A 13,333-nucleotide genomic window follows, 5' to 3' on the forward strand; every position below is an offset into this window, starting at 1 on the left:
GCTGAGTCAAAGAATATGTTCAAGGCTGAGATAGATATATTTTTGGAATCTAGGGGAATCAAGGGATATGGGGATCGGGCAGGAAACTGGAGTTGAGGTTGAAGATCAGCTGTGATCTAACTGAATGGCGGAGATGGCTCGAGGGGCCACATGGCCTACTCGTGCTCCTATTTTTATGTTCTTATGCTCCTTCTCCTGCACGCGTTCCTTTGCTCACAGCTGAACAAGTAGAGAAGCAGTGGAAGACTCACATGATATGGATTTCATTGATAGCACCCGTTCTCACCCCCATTAAGGAATGCCTTCTGAAACCATGATTCCATTCCATATCATGGCACGCAATGTGCCTTCATTCACTCTACTTGCTTCTTAAAGAGAAAATAGCCCAAAACCAAAGCCAATGAAGTTACCACCTCAAGGCTCCTGCTGCAAATCATCAGGTAGCCATCTCAGATCCTCCAACGACTGTGGGAGAAGTTGGAGGTTAGAATTGAAAGATCACACAATAGTAGGCACCAAGGAAAAGCAAGGTGGTCTTAAACTGTGCAAAGGTTGTCAGAATTTTTTTTAAGGAAGCGTTCTTGACACTGATAGGATTTTTGTGGAATGCCTGCATGAAGGAATAGCAGAATGATCTACAAATGGAAGCCTGGTAGTTATTGAGGAGAGCTACATGACAGCAGGTGATTGAGTTCATCTTGTTGCCAGAGGGTGATCATGTTGCCAGGACACGTTTGGCAATGGACTTGGATTTTAGTCAGATGAAAATCTTTCTTATCAACTGTGCCTGCAGTTATCAGCACAACTCAGTTATTATTTCATGAGGGAAGCACAGTTATCTCATGCATTGCGGACAGCCTTGCCTGGATCTGCAGACAGGCATGCGTGTGTGCCAGTGGGCAGGGAATTCCATAGCTTCCTGAAGCACAGTCTGCAAGATGAAACTTAAAAAACTTATATACTTAAAATATAGACTTCGAAAATACTGAAAGAAATGTTAAAATATCTAAATTAACTTTCAAAAATTCTTAAATATGCTTAAAGTACACTTAAATACACTTTAAAAAATACTTTACAGCATGCTCCAAGTCCCCTGTGGCCTTCAGGTCTGCAGTGCATCTAGCTAGACCTGAATGCCTCTTCCAATGAGGCATTCTTTTCTGCTGGCAGCAGCTAGGCCACAGGGGAAGGAAACGGGCCCTGCAGCAAACCATGCCCGCCCCCCGCCTCCCCCCCCCCCCCCCCCTTCCCCATGCCATTAATCGCATACAGCTATGTAAGAATTTGGCAGACAGAAAAGTCTGGCTGTGGGAGAAGAAAAATCTTCAAGGCACTTTTTTGGGCTGGAGATTCAGTGGTTGGCCTCCCCACCCCATTAATGCTCCAGGCTGGCCTGAACCAACGTAGATTCCCAAAGGAAAATTTGCCCTTGTGTGCTCTTTTTCATTGAATAGGATTTCTTCCCTGGAGCAATTTTCTCCCATTTCGTGAAAGTTGTGAATCATGTTCAGTGTTCCACAGGTACCAACAAATTTCTGGTACTTGAGCTAAATGGCCTACCTTCATGTGTGAACTTAGACTTCAAAGACTAAATTTTGCCATTCACGCACTAAAGTGTTAGGACCAGAGTATGGCAGGATTTATGCCCCTCACACGTTGATTTCATGTTATTTCCCATGATGACCTTTCCAAAATATATTAATAAACTAAATCTTAGCTGTAAAATGAAAAAGAAATTTATATCCTAAATGGAAGCTAATAAATATAGAACAAATGCTCTAAATAGCCGAAAACAGCTGAGATTTTTCACTGGAATTATGCTGGTCCCCCCATTCACAATGGCGGGCATGAATAATTCAGGTTTACAACCTGAAGAAAATAATTGGTGGAGCATGCTTTTATAGGGGCACAAGAGTAGTCCTCTCTTTTAATTTTTTGGTTCTGGTCCCCGAGTTCCAGTGGCAATGGCAATCCACTGGTCAGAAAGTTCACCTTTAAACATTATGGTGGGGGCAGAAAATTGGATGGGGAACTGTTCTGATGGCTTTCTGCACCCTGCCACTTCCGGGTCATTCTGCCTGAATTGATAATGGATAATAGAATACATTTGTTCTAATATGGGCTGGCATGTTGATAAGGTATACAAATAATGAGAATATGCCACACAACATTTTTCCTGTCGTTGCACCACTGCAATGCTGGGTGTGAGGAATGCTGATCAATTTGTGTCATTCAGGCTGCTGTGGCATTGAATGGAGATTAAAATATTTAAAAGATTGCCTTGTATTGTGAAATCAGTGATTGAATTGGTCATGGTGAAATTTTTGTAAAAAAATGTAGGGAAATAATGTTTTCTCCTGGACAGGCTAAGAGGCCATTAGCCTTACTACACTGCCTCGGCTGCCCGATGCCTGCTGCAGCCATTTTCCTCCCCTCCCACCAAGATGGGCTCCCCAAAGAGGCAAGAATCCCACAGGGAGCTGACTGAAAAAAATTTCAAATTATCCTGACCCAGAAAATTGGCCGCACTTAGAGGTACAGCCATGGAGCTGGAACAAGGCCTGCCGCTCATCTACACGCAAAGGGTGGTAGAAGTTTAAAACTCTCTTCAGCAAACGGCAGTTGATGCTAGCTCAATTGTAAATTTTAAATCTGAGATTGATAGACTTTTGTTAACCAAAGGTATTAAGGGAAATGGGGCTGAGGCAGGTATATGGAGTTAGGTCACAGATCAGCCATGATCTCATTGAATGGTGGAACAGGCTTGAGGGGCTAAATGGCCTACCCCTGTTCCTATGTTGCTATGTTCCTATGTTCCATCCAAATTTGTGACAGATTTCTGCCAGAGTGGAAAATCCTGACTAAAATATACTTTTAAAAATACATTACAACTTTTTTGCCCTGTATCTTAAGTTAGAACTTCAAACTGCTTTCCTCTAATAAGAACAGAAAATGCTGGAAATACTCAGCAAGTCAGGGGAGCATCTGTGGAGAAAGAAACAGTTGACGTTTCAGGTTGATGACCTTTCATCAGAACTGGAAGAAGTCGAAGATTTTGTTGGAATCCATGTGGAATAAGTCAGGGCCAGAGACAGTTGCTGAGGAAAGAGATGTGGCTGTGAAAGCACGTTTTAGTAGATACCTGATCAAACACGAGAAGGGAAACAGAAAGCAATGAAGGTGAACAAGGTAAAAGAGACAAACAGAAATCCCGTCGGAGAGAAGAGCAGAACTTCTTCAAGGTGGACATTCCTGGAAGGAATGCTTTTCTTTAATGTCTGATTATAATGAACATAATGTCTGCCCACACACTGGAAATGTCAATGAGTCTATTAAAATCCCACATTACTATGCTAGAATAATTAGGTTTCTGCTCAGGATGGTGAGTGTGAATAATACAGGTATACAACCTGAGGAAATAATGGTGGAGCAAGTGGAAGCGCTAACTCCCCAATTTGCAGGTCTGCAGCATGCACCAAGGATCGAACCAAGAATTTTGCTTCAGTACCACACCAACTAAATCATTGGAAGAATGCAGAACAAGATTTCTAATAGAATACAGAAACTGCTGGAAACACTCAGCAGGTCAGTCAGCATTTATGGAGAGAACCATGAGTTAACATTTCAGTTGTCGATCATTCATCAGAATTTGGTTCTGACGGACTAGTTCATATGGTGATTGGGACAGGAAATGGTGGGGCGGGAGGGGGGTAGGTGGTTGGGGGAAGGAGGTTGGGGGAAGGAGTAGGTTAGAAGAAGCAATGTTTAGTGAGTTGCTGGAGTACAGCTCTGGCTGCAGGCTGATATTGGAGACCTGCTGCTGCAGCTGCTTCCTCCAGCTCATCAGAATAGTCCTCTTCATAGGATGGATGGTCCTCTTCATCTGTCGGCATCAGTACCTCACCCTAATGTACATGGCAGTTATGCAGGTGGCAACACACCACCACTATCATTGACACTCTTTCAGAGCCATACTGTAGGGAACAGATGTCCATAGGTTTCAGAGTGGGATCGTCAGACATGACTGGAGGGGCTATTGCTTGTCTCCTCGCAGCTAGCCTCGGTCAAAGAGAGGGGGAATGCTGGTCTGCCACAGAATGTAGGCATCGTGAGAACTGCCTGGAAAGCGGGCACACACCTACATGAACCACTGCCAGCTGGTCACATACCAGCTGGGCACTAAGGGACTGAAACTCTTTGTGGTTCATGAAGGTGCTGGGCTCGTTGGCAGGAGCCTGATGGCCACATATCTGCATTTGTGGGAATCAAACAATGGCTGCAAAGCCCACAGTCCTTTCCTGCAGGCCAGTTAGAAGATAACAGTAGGAAGAGACCTTTACCTCTTTTATTCAGATGTCTAGAATTGAAGTGCATGAAACCACTATCTTATCAAAACGTACAACAGAACTCAGTGAATGTAATAAACTGGATTAAACATTTCTGACCTTTTTCAGAGCCTTTGTCATTCTGACACAATAAAAGAACACTCTAAAACGTCTTCAAGAATCGATACCTAAAATGATTTTGTGATGATAAAAATCTGCCGATGAAGTAATAATACTTAATGCCCATTTAGTTTTTTAAAAAATCTAATGGGTGTCAAATTATAACTTAGAATGCATGTCTTACTGAGGAAGGCTGAATCAAAAGTATAAATAGAACTGTATGATTATAATAAAACCTATTTTTGACTTGTCAAAAATTAAATTACCCTTCCACTGGAGTATCTGAAGTTTTTGGATGAAATAAACCTAAATTATAAAGTTGTTGATTGCCAAATACATACACACACACACACACACATGATTTGGGGAGTGGAGAGAGAGAACCTGTTGCAGGGCAGGGGAGAATCTCTAGTTCTGCTGGAAGTGGGAGCAATGATTGCTGGCAGGCCTTAGCAGGCCCATGTTATAAAACAGCGTATCATCCAACTGTGGCACAGGAGATTCATTAGCAATGATGAAGTTTCAAATTTTGGACCCTCATAATATGCAGTGGTGATACATGCTAGGTTCTAGGTGCTCATAACTGCTATTTTGAATAAATTACAGATCCTCCTCTCTCAACACCACTTTTTGGGAAACATGAACAGTGATAGCATTGATCCAAGTCACAGTTACATAAACTTGTGGACGGCTACCGTAGAACCATATGACGTTTGAAGAAGTCAGTTCAACACAACAAACATAAAAGCTTTAAATTGGCAGATAGCTCAAGAAACTTAACAAAGGAAAAAATGCCATCAAACAAAAGTAGTAGAGTTAGTGGGGATGGCAAAGGAATGGTCAAAGAGAGAGATTTTGAGGAGGCTTTTGAAGGTGGAGCGGGAGTTCCAGAGTTAAGAGTCACGACAGGATAGATGCTGAGAGGTTGTTTCCCCTGGCTGGAGAGTCTAGAACTTGGGGGCATAGTCTCAAGCTAAGGGGTGGGCCATTTAACACTGAGATGAGGAGGAATTTCTTCACTCAGAGGGTTGTGAATCTTTGGAATTCTCTACCCCAGAGGGCTGTGGATGCTCAGTCGTTGAGTATATTCAATGCAAGTTGTTGTTGTCATTAAAAGGAGGCAGTCAGTTGAGGTCATGTCCTTCCCTTCAGGGAAGAGGGAATTATTGCGTACTTTAACCTAGAAATTATACTGTGTGATATTAGCGAATGAACACGGGCACGTTCGTATGAAGTTATGTTGACTACTAATTTAACTGGTTAATTCTTCTGTTAAAATAGTGGACCACGTGATTTATTACAAATGCTAATATTATTTCTAGGCGTTTTGTTTTTTTCTCCAAAGAAACGGTGAAAAAAATATCGAAACCAGTTGAAAAACTCATCTATCTAGAATAGAAGGGGAATCAGAAAACAAAAGCAAATTTGAAACTATTCATTCTTGACAGTCATGCAACAATGAACTACTTAGAAGTCTAGATACAGTGCAAGTGTTTGAAAGACATGGTTTGATTAATTTTCATTGCCCTGTACTGTGTGTCATCTTTTAGGATGAGAAAACTAGTCTGGTTCAGATATTTCATTTAGTTTGATGTTGACTAACCCAAGCCTGTCAAGCACAGATGCAGAACTGAATCTCTAAAGTCATGTTGTGAAACTCTTTTAGCAAGGGAATAAAATTGTCATTTAGTACAATTGCAAGAAGGTTTTAACTGAAAATCATTATTGTACCAGCCTGTATTTTGATGGCAAACCTATTTGATGCCTTCTTTATAGTGTCCACAAAGTCAATAGGCCCTATAGGGGTGGAAAGTAGCACGCACCCTAACATAGAGGTCCTCGGCCAGCCCAAAATGGGTCTCTGGCTTCAGTTCAATATGTTTGGCAAGTTGCCTGTGGAGACAGTCAGCTCGGCCTTTCAGAAAATTACTTTTGGGCCATCAGATCAGTGCCGAGGCGGGGGGGGGGGGGGGGGGGGAGTCGATCTCGGCCAGCAGGAGTGCTGTTGAGTCGGCAGGAACACTCCTGCTCCTCCTGGCTCCATGTGAATTTAAGAAAAATTAAACTTACCTTTTTAGTGGCGGCCACTTGCTAGGCCGCATCCATGCTTAGAAAACCTAAGTGGAGCATTCCGGATGCCTGCTCCACTCATGACAGCCCAATTTCCCTGAGGGGTCCTAAAAGAGGCACATAAATGGGGTCTAATCCCTGTTTTAGGCAACCATTCCAGACACTTGAAAATTGTTCGAGGTCAATATGCCATTGGTCGCTTTTTAGCCATTCCTGGGGTGCAGGGCACAGCCTACGACATTGGTTATTTTTGCCCCCATTTTCTATCCATTAAACAGGCGCAACAATGACTAATTTCTACCCCATTTGGGTTTTAACAACAGAGTGACTATACTGCAAAACTGCCAGTTTAAAGCTTCTGTAAAAATAAGGATTGCGTACGACATGCCACACCCAATTTTCTTTTCCAATGGAAAGGAAAACTGGGATCGGGTCTATAACTGCCAGCCGATCCAATACCGCCAGTTTTCCGCCCCGCCGACGTTGACAGCTGCCCCCATAGTGTCAAAACTTCAATCGGCGCCCTATTAGTCTAATAAACTGAACACTGTGGACTTTACATAGCCTAAGTAGGATTATAATGCCCATAATAGGATTGCCAACTCTCATTGGATGTATACCTGGAGATTTGATCACATGATATTTGATCACATGACACTTTTACCACATTTCGCAAATGTTATTGTTGCATTTACCTCATAACGGTTGGGTCCCCTGTAGCTGGGTGTCTTTACTCATGATTTTGTGCCAGCAGTTATCGTGCAGGAAGCTCTAAGAATTGGAAGACTGCCTGCAAGCAGGAAAAGAAAGTGTACAAGTGCATTCTGCTTTTCTCCCTGGGTTGCTCGCAGCAATGTCCAGGAGATCAATCCTCAATTCTGGGAGACTCCCAGATAAACCCTATGGGCTATGGGCCCCGACAACATCCCAGCTGTAGTGCTGAAGACTTGTGCTCCAGAACTAGCTGCGCCTCTAGCCAAGCTGTTCCAGTACAGCTACAACACTGGCATCTACCCGACAATGTGGAAAATTGCCCAGGTATGTCCTGTCCACAAAAAGCAGGACAAATCTAATCCAGCCAATTACCGCCCCATCAGTCTGCTCTCAATCATCAGCAAAGTAATGGAAGGTGTCGTCGACAGTGCTATCAAGTGGCACTTACTCACCAATAACCTGCTCACCGATGCTCAGTTTGGGTTCTGCCAGGACCACTCTGCTCCAGACCTCATTACAGCCTTGGTCCAAACATGGACAAAAGAGCTGAATTCCAGAGGTGAGGTGAGAGTGACTGCCCTTGTCATCAAGGCAGCATTTGACCGAGTGTGGCAGCAAGGAGCCCTCGTAAAATTGAAGTCAATGGGAATCGGGGGGAAAACTCTCCAGTGGCTGGAGTCATACCTAGCGCAAAGGAAGATGGTAGTGGTTGTTGGAGGCCAATCATCTCAGCCCAAGGACATTGCTGCAGGAGTTCCTCAGGGCAGTGTCCTAGGCCCAACCATCTTCAGCTGCTTCATCAATGACCTTCCCTCCATCATAAGGTCAGAAATGGGGATGTTCGCTGATGATTGCAGTGTTCAGTTCCATTCGCAACCCCTCAGATAATGAAGCCGGCGGAGCCCGCATGCAGCAAGACCTGGACAACATCCAGGCTTGGGCTCATAAGTGGCAAGTAACATTCGCGCCAGACAAATGCCAGGCAATGACCATCTCCAACAAGAGAGAGTCTAACCACCTCCCCTTGACATTCAACGGCATTACCATCGCCGAATCCTCCACAATCAACATTCTGGGGGTCACCATTGACCAGAAACTTAACTGGACCAGCCACATAAATACTGTGGCTACAAGAGCAGGTCAGAGGCTGGGTATTCTGCATCGAGTGACTCACCTCCTAACTCCCCAAAGCCTTTCCATCATCTTCAAGGCACAAGTCAGGAGTGTGATGGAATACTCTCCACTTGCTTGGATGAGTGCAGCTCCAACAACACTCAAGAAGCTCGACACCATCCAAGATAAAGCAGCCAGCTTGATTGGCACCCCATCCACCACCCTAAGCATTCACTCCCTTCACCACCGGCGCACTGTGGCTGCAGTGTATACCATCCACAGGATGCACTGCAGCAACTCGCAAAGGTTTCTTCGACAGCACCTCCCAAACCCGCGACCTCTACCACCTAGAAGGACAAGAGCAGCAGGCACATGGGAACAACACCACCTGCACGTTCCCCTCCAAGTCACACACCATCCCGACTTGGAAATATATCACCGTTCCTTCATCGTCGCTGGGTCAAAATCCTGGAACTCCCTTCCTAACAGCACTGTGGGAGAACCGTCACCACATGGACTGCAGCAGTTCAAGAAGGCGGCTCACCACCACCTTCTCAAGGGCAATTAGGGATGGGCAATAAATGCTGGCCTCGCCACCAACGCCCACATCCCATGAACGAATAAAAAAAAACTGGAGGGTTGGCAACCCTAGCTAATGCTGCTGCTGCGGCTCCTCCCTGTAGGCGGCCACAGCTTGTTCACCTTGGGTGGGCCCAGATTCCTTCTACCCAGCCAGTGTGTTCCTTTTATTTGAGCCATGGGCACTATTATCCATGTTATATTATTATCCATGTTATCCATGCAGATAACCTTCCCTCACTTTAACAAGTACTATTTATGGGCGATGCTGGATGAAGCCCTCCGTGCTCCCCGAACCCAATAATGGATTATGTTTCTCACTCTTCTAATTTAACCCTAACCCAGCTATCCTGAAATCATCTACTTATTTATTTCCAAAGCATGCATTTTAACCTTTGCTAGCACATTGCAAATTCTGGGCAAGAAGTAGACCGTTGGCATGTTAATGAGGCCCGGGAGTTAAAATAGTTCAGTGGTTCATCATATGGATTGCTGGTATTACTTTTCTAAACATTTCTGTTCAGAACAAACTATTATGGCACATAAGACATTTTTTATCAAACATGTATTTATCACATTCCCCAATTTGTGCATTTATATAACGCTATTGGATTTCCCGTTTCCTTGTTCACAAAGTTTTTAAAAAAATCTTCTTTTTGCAATTGCCTTAAAATACAGAAAGAGAATGATAGTTTTTCTGCATTTCTCTCACTGTAATTATTTCTGGCTCCCTTTTCCCTGCTGTTCTCCCTGTATGGTCTCATACCTTTCTAGTTGTCCCCTCTGCATTTCTCTGCTTGTCTGACTCTTTTTCTCATTCTTTCTCTCTCCCTTTCTCCAGAAATATAGACCCTTTTAAATAAAACCATAGAAGCATGCTGTGATCCAGTAGATATGCTATGGCAACAGCTGTGAGCATTGCTGCAAAGGTTTTTTTTGTTGGAAAATATGCATTTACATCCACAAATTATCTAATTTCTGGATATTTTCTCTCATGGTCACATTGCAGCATTTGCTACCAACTGAATTATCAGAATTATCATCTTATCTTTTTCTTGCTTTTTGTAAGGCTAAAAGTCCATGTTCTGTCATTCAAGATAGAAAATCTGGACTATTGCCATCTCCCTCTTTTGTTGTCACCTGTTGGGGAACTGCCCATTCTCTACAAGATCACATTTTTGTCACATTGTGTTTTCTATTAACCATTTCATATCAAAATATTTAAACTATTTTAATTGACAACAACCACTAATCACAACCTCTCAATAAGTACTCAATTGTACTCTGGATATTACCTGCCTGATGTAATATGCTGTTATAATGTAATGTCAAATGTATATATCGTTTTTAGTATCCGTACTAAAAATCTCGTTTAGAAAAATGAATGAAACCAGCCCTCATTCATAGTTTCTCTCTAACTTGTTCCCTCTCTGTATATATGGCTCTTGTAGATCTCTTATCCCACAGACCAGTCAGCTTGGTCAAAGGTGATACCAATTCAGTTTTTCTTTTCGTATGTATTACATTTGCGTCAAAATCGGCATTTCACACAGTTTGAAAGTCACCACAGATGAGAACTAGGTAGTAGAACTACAGCATCAAAGACTGTCATTCTATCACACATAGCTAGCATGCCACAATTGCGTAGAGAACCATTTGTTATCATTTGATATAAGCCTTCAGCTCAGACTCAATCTTCCATGCCACAAATAACCTGGCCCTGAAATTGCTCAGTGATGTTATCGTTGTAGTTACACTGGGAACGTGCCTCCAGCATGCCCTCCAGTGCTGACCTCAATGGAGTATGAGAGGTCAGGGGAGGGCTGCTAATTAGCATGGGGTCAATGGTCATTAATACCACTACGGGCACATCTCAGGTGCCCACTTGCCCCAAGCCTCAGAGTGCTCAGGCTGGGAGATAGAGCTTTAGATTTTGGTGCCATGCATTTATACATTAGATTTACAACTGGTTTGGCAGAACAGATTGACATATGTAAAATGACAGAATTAGTGGTTTGCCTATTGATTTATTTGAAAATTTGGTATTGTTTTCATGCGCGGTTTTAGTAAGGATTAATCTTAGCTGACTCTTTTGGGGGTCCAGACCGTTTCCATGGCCTGGATCCCCAAGGTGAGCCTCATTTTCACAGGATTAGTGGCCAGTTAGCTTATTCTCATGGGCGGAGTGGCTGCCACTCAAAAGCTGGGCCTCTAACAGGGAAGGACCGAGGAAACAATGGACCTGGGCTCCATCCTCTCTTAAACAGTGGCTCTGTCTTTTAATCTGGAATTGTGTAACAGAGTTTCTTTTTTTACCAAAAGCTTCTCCACCTCTCTCTTCTCCTATAGGCGCTTCGTAAAACCTGCCACCCATCCTAATGTCTCCGTCTTTGGCTCGGCGTCAATTATTGTCTGATCACGTTTCTGTGAAGAGCCTTGGGACATTTTACTACGCTAATGGCGCTATATAAGTGCAAGCTGTGTTGATTCCTCTTCACTGGCGAGCTTTCTGGGGACGCCTATTCAGTGTCGGCAGTTCTCCAGTGTAAATTAAATGAGGCCCGAGGCCCAATATTAGGTGAGCCTCGGGCCTACTTGTTCAGGCGCAGGGATCAACCCATTGTCTGGACACCTGTGAAAATGTATACCAGCGTGAGTCAGTTCCTTCTGGAGGCAAGAGGAGTAAAAGGTTAATATCAGTAGAACCCCATGCTGCCTGTTTGCACCACTCAAAAATTGTGCCAGTAATTGCAGTATAATTGTATAATATTTTTACACCAAATTTACATCAGTACAGATAGATGTAAATTCAGTATGAAAGTGAAGTATAATAGAGTGCAAAGCCGCATGGATTACTTTCAGCCTTTCTCTGTTTTATAGATTAAAACAATTTTATTCAGTTTAAAATACCTTTGTGTTTACTATTTTTTCATTTAATATGAGCAGAAACATGAGGGGGGAGTAATAAGATATTCAGCTTATTCCACTTGGGAGAAAGACATTTATAACTCATTCATATGTGACGACATCTTACTTGCTCTTGGAATGAAATAAGCATCTCGAGGTTTCCCAACTACATATCCTGGGACTTTAGAGCCATGCATTTCTACAATAGATTTACAACTGCCTTTATGGAACAGATTGACAGAGGGTATAGTAAGGTAAAATGTCAGAATTAGTGGTTTACCTACTGACTTGTTTGAAAATCTGGTATTGTTTTCATGCTTTGCTTTAGTTGCACCGACCCTTTGGCTTTCCAAATATATGTTACTTTATTATCAATGTTGACAAAATATAAATATCCTGGCCTAGAAATTGGGTCGTGTAACGCCTGTTTTTCAGACACCTATACGACCCCTAAGTCCCCAAATTGGGTAAGGACAAACAAGAGGCGTCTTTTGCCACGCCTGAAGCAGGGCAAATGCAAATAAGGGACTTGATTCCTGCTTGAGGTCCCTGCTGCAACAAAGGTTTGCCCTGAGGCAGCCATCACTATCACAGGCTGCACTCAGGGAAACCAACCCTACAGATCGCATGCAAAAAAAGGGTAAGTTAGTTATCTGTAAACCACCGTTCTGATCGCTTCCAGCTCCCTTTCCCCCCCTCCCCCCCCAAGACTCGCAATCTCCCCAAGGCTTGCGATCGCTCCCACGAAAACCATGTTTCCCCCTCCGAGACCTGCGATCCTCCTGAGGCCGACGATCGCCCCAAAAATGGGTGCTCCCGAATTTCTAGCCATCAGTATTTGCCCATTACAGAAAGTCTGAAACTGTTAAATAAATAAAAAAGAAACTAACAATGAAGGTTTTCAGGATGTTTATTAACAAAAATGACAGAACTGAAGAGCGAAATATTCTTCTAGTTTATGATCAGTTACAACAACAAGTACTTTTAGATCAGATATAATATCAATCACCACTCAGTACATTTTCATTATCACGATTATTCCAGACTGAAATTCCTAAATAACATAGAAACATAGAAATATAGAAAATAGGAGCAAGAGTAGGCCATTCAGCCCTTCGGGCCTGCTTCGCCATTCAAAATGATCATGGCTGATCGTCTAACTCAGTACCCTGTCTCAACCTATCACTCAGAATGCTGGGAGAGAATTTTAATTAGCGGCTTTCAGATGAGTTTGAGAGGATATAAATTGTATTAAATTAACATGCTCTTAAATATGTCTAATGGATCTTATGAAATGCTATTGTTTAATTTACAAGTTAGAACAAAGATTTTCCTTATTTCTTAACCTCACCACTGTAGTGAATCATTTATTTAGGGTAAGGGGCAATCAAAAGCCTAAGTGGCAGGTGTGAATGAGATTGAGGCCTGTTTTAATGCAATGGAAAGCAGAATGTATAAAGCTTCTGTTTTTGACCCATCCATCCTTGAGAACTTTCCATAGGATA

At 43.0% G+C, this 13,333-nt stretch overlaps 1 protein-coding gene across 1 annotated transcript in view; it reads left to right on the forward strand.

Annotated features, from left to right (window-relative positions):
* LOC137327209 (cilia- and flagella-associated protein 47-like) overlaps positions 1–13,333 on the forward strand; it is a 602,936-nt gene that overhangs the window by 537,174 nt on the left and 52,429 nt on the right. The gene's annotated exons all lie outside the window — the stretch shown is intronic.

This window comes from Heptranchias perlo, chromosome 11 (assembly GCF_035084215.1).
Source record: "Heptranchias perlo isolate sHepPer1 chromosome 11, sHepPer1.hap1, whole genome shotgun sequence".
In the NCBI taxonomy this organism is placed as follows: domain Eukaryota; kingdom Metazoa; phylum Chordata; class Chondrichthyes; order Hexanchiformes; family Hexanchidae; genus Heptranchias; species Heptranchias perlo.